We start from the raw sequence: 6,533 nt of genomic DNA on the forward strand, positions 1-6,533 counted from the left end.
AGTCGTTCAAACGAACGGTACAGTACTCTCCCTCTTCACCATGCAGCTCACACTGGAGCACTCATAGGCATGACATAGTACACATTCTTATCTATAGATGGCACTGCAATGCACATTCGAATCGATTTTGGAAAATTGCTGTGCATGCGGACAGAACTCAAAAGCTTAATGTTAGTAATTACACAGCTGTTGACTACAAGGACAGAATACAACACTTTGTTTTCGTACATAAAGTTATGAAGACATGGTAGCCAACTAAAAAAAATAACATAACATTTAATACATATGGTATGTAATTTCTATTCTCTCTATTACATAATAAAAAAAAATAAATCATTAATTTTCATTTTTACATTTCTTAATGCACAGTTATAATAATAATAATAATAATAATAATAATAATAATAATAATAATAATAATAATAAATATTACAATTTCATAAATAAAAAAGATATATATTGGCAGTACTGAAACCTGGAAACCCCGCAGTGGGTTAGTAAAATGTTGGAATCGCATCTTTACCAAAGTGTAATTTAAACTTCGCATTAAACCTCGCTCTCCAAATCAGTACTTATATGGGTAGTTTCCAACAAATAATGCTACAACATTTTTGTCGTTCTTTGATAACAGAGAAGATAGCACAAAAACTTGTGCTTGTCAGACTTAACCTCAACAAACGACATACAGACATTGTAACTAAACCACTCATTACCATTTACGACTTTAACCTTTGTACAGAATCAGCTGATCAATGAATTAATAATAGTGTGACTTTTTTTTCAACTCAACAATGGTATTTTATTCTTCCAACCATAATTCCTTTCTACAATTCGCCTTAAACGCTCTCGTCAACAATTGGATTTTCACTCAACACAGTATTCGTTATAGCACTCCACTGACGACAATGACAATTTACTTGGACTAGTACGAACAACAATGAACTGTTAATCTTAACTAATATTTACAAATCAGAACTATCAGTTCTCAGTTCTTCTAGCTCAGTCACTCGAGTTCCCCGTATCTCGAACCACAGACCTTCAGAGACAGTCCACTGTACTCGAACTCAGGTCCCTCCAAGTGCGGTCCACTGCACTCGAACTCAGGTCCCTCCAACTGCGGTCCACTGCACTCGAACTCAGGCCTTCGGATGCTGATACAGTTGCGGACGCACACTCGAGCCGAACTCCGGTACACAAGGCTGGCTTGCTTGCTCTGTTCACTGGCTTACTGACTGAACTAATCATGAATGACTAATCAACTGAAAACTGCTGTCGTTCCTTCGCGACCGTAATTTATAACCACAGCAACGTAGCCTCGAAAGTTCGAATTCGCGAGTCTTCCACTTCGACGGATTTCTCGGCCTCTCTAGGCAAGCAGAAGATGCGCGCGCAAACTCCCTCTCCACTCTCTCGCCGCGCGCCGTCCCAAAGTGCTCCGCGCGATCTTCTCTCGCGGGACGCTGGTCGTGAGTTCGAATCTCACGTCGCTGTCACAATAGTATGCGTACTATATGACTTTGTAGAATGTTTATAAAACAGAATTAGTCAACTAATGGTGAAATAAACCATAAAGCGGGAATGAATATTACAGATTATTAAATACTTACTATAACATTACAGATGATTGGCCAGTCTTACAAATGTTGATATTAAAGTTCGCGCCACCGCAAGGATTTCAATTTCCATGCGCCCCCCTCCAACCACGCGAGAGTTTCAAGTTCCAACTTCATCCAACGAACTTCCAAGTACAACATAAAGAACAACGAGAACAGTGTAATTGCAGCTGTCGTTGGTTCATCGGAACAAGCTCCAACGTTCCGACTGTTATCTCGGAGTCGGAACATACCTTGTGCAACGCGGTACTGCGAGCCCGCAACAGCTGGGCAAGTGAGCAGCTCGGAGTCGGAACACTGTTATTTCGGAACAGGAGGTTCCGACCTACTGTTCATTTTTGCAACAGTTCCGAGACCGGAACAGTTCCAAAATAACTGTTGTGTTATTTTTTTACCCATCTCTATAAATTATGGAATGGACGAACATGGCTGCTTAAGGAAGAAATTTGAACAGATCGAGTTAATTTAGAAGTTACTGGTGCTTTCTTTCCTGCAACAAGAAATAATTCGCAACGTTAAAGGTAAGAAAGAAATACGTTTGAGATTACAAGACTTCACGTCATCTACACGGTTCAACTTTTCTTTCAACTTCACACATTCAAGCAATGCCTCCAAGATTGGTATTTTAATATTAGCGTATAGCGTACCTTGTAGATAGGAAATCTTAATGTATCTTAATTCAACATGCGCTTTAAACTCGATTCTTTCAATATTCTTCCCAGACCGCGTGCGTACGAGCATGATAAACTGAACCGTGTAGATGCAGCTTAACTGCGCCGTCATGTTTTTTAATTTAAACTGAATTCTTCCATCATATCTTAAACGTTTATTAAACTGAGATCTGTAATTGTTTTAAGGGATAAACTTCGAAACGCGATTACCTTCCTTCTACCACTACCACATGATGAACTGACTTCTGTGTTGAATTACAAGAGTGTATTAAGCCTAACTGCAATTACGCCAAGAGCTTTAAAGGTAAGCTAACAAGAGTTAATAACTTATACACTTTGGGTATGAACGAACATCTTATTTTTGTATATAGCTACGTTAAGTTGGTCAGACATCTTAAAATTCATGGCACAGAATCTGATATGACTAAATATGTTGTTCCCGGTTTAATTCTTTACAGTTGCGTTACCAAAGGATGACGGCGTACCCTAGTTTGGTAACGCAATAGTAAAGAAGAGTCGTTCCCGAAAAGACATATTTTAGAAAATTTGACTTTACAGTTAACAGTAGTACCTTTACTCGAATAATTTTGATAAAATAAAAAGAGTTAAATTGCCGGAGATATTTATTATTTTTATAGACTCGTAGATAGAATTCTTCCAGGAATATTTCACAAACTTCGATTATACTGCAATCCTTCAATTGTTCTATGAAATGTGTTATTAATGCATTATATGATACTAGGCTACTGCTAGTTTGTTTCAGTTAATAGAAAGACAAATGGCGGAGGTTTACACTGTGAACGTGCTGCAGTGTACTGACAGAAATCGGATAGTAATGAGAAGACCTGGTTATTCCTGTTTCCTGTGCCAAGTAATGCAGCACAGCTTAAAAGGTAAGCAATGGCGTTTGCATAGGCTCAATGCAAAGATATCCTTATATATCTTCAGGGTTGGTAAACTGTAGCGATTTTTAAATTTAAGTGAGAATTTTTTGTCGAAATCAGATTTGTTTATTAAATTGAGTTTTTGCTTTCTTTTGTAATTCATTTAAACTTAATTTGTGCCTTAGTTCCTACATAATTGTGTATTTTTTAATGTGTTATTTTAAGTAATTAACAACATCGCTTCAAAAATAATTTAATATGTTTACACATAGACCTCATTATTAATACATGAAGAGTTACAGCACTAATAACCTGCACTTAATGATAATAAATAATTAGCTTAGACTTAGGCAAGATATTATGCTCAGTTTGTTATTCATTAGAAAAGAATTCAACTATTTAGAGAGATAAATATTTACAAATAAATTTATCAGAAGAGCTTAGCTTTGTGTGTTTTCAAAATAAATACGTAGTCCATTTGGCATTGTGCAACTTTTACTTTGAATATTGGGTAATTTCCTAGAAGACGGGCAAAATCCAACATGGCTGACGAAAACTACCAAAAACGTTATGCCAACTATAAAGTTCAAATGTCACCAAACATCACAAAAAAAAAAGATGGAAAATCAAATATATATCTATATTTTTAAAGAGGAAAAAGCCCTCTAAAAAAATTAAAATATAATTAATTTTTCACCTTTGATTTTTTTGGCGTTTGGTGGCATTCGAATTTCATAGCTGGCAGTACTTTTCTGGCAGTTTTCGTCCGCACTTTACACCCAAAAATCACTAAAACACAAAACAAATAATAATTTATCACCTTATCAAATAAAATTCATTTCTCATTGACGTCAATTCTCATTGAAGTCTTCAACGACAACCACTTCACTTCAAGTATATGACACAGACTTTAAGGCAATTTAAACAAACTATGCAGGCAATAAAGCACTGAACCAACATTTTGTCGTACAGTCAACTTCGCATAAATAAATCATGTGTTTACACTAAATGAAATTCTCTTCGAACACTTATTACACCTTAACTTATACAGAAAATTCAGTAAATAATTCCTTTAAACAACATAACAAACAGTTTTCTCCTCAACATTCAACACAATTCTTATTCACCAGCGAAAGAACTAAACCAAAATCGATACAAAATTTAATACTTTGTTCTAAGTTCACACATCTTTCACAATTTCATAAAATGACAAAATTTCAATAGTTTTAGCCATAATATAACCACCACTCACGTCAAATAACCAAGAACAACTGACAACGTCATTATCCATTCAAAATTAATGAAAATTCTAGAGCAAGTGGCGACTATAACCAATCAAATCGAAAGGAAATCATAAAATGACAAAACTTTCAGTAGCTTTAGCCATCAGACACGACATAACACCACTCACGTCAAACAACCAAGAACAACTGACACCGTCATTATCCATTCAAAATTAATGAAAATTCTAGAACAAATGACAACTATAACCAATCAAATTAAAAGAAAATCACGGCGACACCTAGTATAAAAACCTAGAACATATAAAAATCTGAAGTAAAAAAAGTTGGTAATGCTTACTACATTCAACCAAGTGCCCGTCTTCTATGAAATTACCGAATATTGTTATGAGCTACAGCTATTCATTTCAATCCTCAGCATCATACTATGCTTTAATTAGGTGGTGATTCCGAAAGTAGGTTCTACTTGACTACCTGTACCATGTGCTCTGTTGCTCCTTAATTAGGAGTTAGGAAAAGACATATGAGAAGCAAACTTTCAAAACCTATCTATTTTTTCAGAAAATGCTAGAATTATATGTCTGTAATAAACAAACATTTTTCTGTGGTGAAATTTTATATGAATTTATAGGAAGAAAAATATATTTCACCATAGAAAATATTTTGTTCATTGCAGAGATGCAAGTTTTTGGCATCTGAAGTGTATTTTCTAAAAATGTACATGTCAAGTCTTGCAAGTTTGCTACTCATATATATTGCTAATAGTTTTAAGAAGCAGCAGAACAGTCATATGTAAAAACGTTTATATTTTTTTCTTCAGGAAGTTAATTTCTCATCTTAACCATGTTAGCTGCTTATAATTTTAATCTGTGATTTAAGTACCGGTAGTAACAATTATCTGATGTAAATAAATTGAAAATTATTTTATTTACATCATGATTAAATCATTAATTTAAATTAATACCAACCCTGGTTTGTGTATTTTTCGAAGATAATAATAGAATTTTGATTGTAACAGGTACCAAATGTGGGCAGCTGTGGCAGAAAATCCTCATCCTTGCCTATATATGTGCAAGCTATTTTCGCAGTAATCAGTATAACGGTGACTTCAGGTACAACTTACTAAGAGGGGCCATACCATCAAGAGATGATTGGTATCCCACTCAGGAACTACGATCCACTTCATCACCAGCCTACTTACATTAATCTTTTTCACCACCTAACAATTGCTTCATTCATTGCACTTCACTGCGGCATCAATTTGAACCTGCAGCTTTCTCAACTGGCGAGTTTTGGGTGCACTATTTATATATTTTTAGAGAATAAATGTGGCACAATACTCTAGCAATGGGGGCATAACCAGTCCAAGCACTGCCAGTATGGAAGCTCAAAATAAGGAAATGTGAAATATCGACTTATCTCTAATAAATTACATTGTACTTTTTCAAATATAGTGGTGCTTTCAATTAGCTGTGCACGAATACAACAACAACAACAACAATTTTGAGCAATGGGACCACAACCAAATCAAACACTCTCAGTATCAAAGCTCAAAATTAGGAAATGTTGCGAAGTATAGACTTATCTCTAATAAATTGTATTGCACTTTTTCTAATATGTTCAGTGTTTTGAATCAACTATACATCAGAGAATGAAAAATGATTTTTTTATTTGTATTTCTTAATGGTGTTTTTATTGAAAGTCTAAGTTAATTTTATGTCTGTTGTAGATAAATAGTTTTCTTTGTATTCTTTATCAGTGGTGATTATTGATTACTTAGATTTTTAATATCCATATATTAAACTAATGGCAGTTACTTTTAAAAATAGATGTTCAGCTCTGACGGTGTAAAACAAATAAATTGGTGTTTTATAAATGTTTATGAACGTGCGTTGTACTATGTCACAGCAAAACATCTTATGACTATTTTCAAGCTAATGTTTGACATAAAAAAATTAAGAGCAAATTATAATTATATAACTGACCAATAATAACTTTGAAATCAATATTCCAAAGTCAATCTTTGTTTTTATCTTCCAATACATGATACATAACATTATTTAAAAATAGTGCTTAAGGTGTTTTGGAGAGAAGTATCCTATCCTATTCGCATCCTGTATCTCA

At 34.4% G+C, this 6,533-nt stretch overlaps 1 long non-coding RNA gene across 2 annotated transcripts; it reads left to right on the top strand.

Moving 5' to 3' along the window:
• Positions 1-371: 371 nt before the first annotated feature.
• On the top strand, positions 372-6,316 carry LOC138700167 (uncharacterized). 2 transcript variants are annotated; one of them, XR_011332270.1, is made up of 4 exons: positions 379-2,134; positions 2,471-2,588; positions 3,038-3,177; positions 5,428-6,316. It is a non-coding gene; the product is annotated as an uncharacterized lncRNA (long non-coding RNA). The 2 variants fall into 2 exon arrangements; XR_011332269.1 differs by having other exon boundaries at positions 372-2,134; positions 2,471-3,177.
• The last annotated feature ends 217 nt before the right edge of the window (positions 6,317-6,533 follow it).

This window comes from Periplaneta americana, chromosome 5 (assembly GCF_040183065.1).
Source record: "Periplaneta americana isolate PAMFEO1 chromosome 5, P.americana_PAMFEO1_priV1, whole genome shotgun sequence".
In the NCBI taxonomy this organism is placed as follows: domain Eukaryota; kingdom Metazoa; phylum Arthropoda; class Insecta; order Blattodea; family Blattidae; genus Periplaneta; species Periplaneta americana.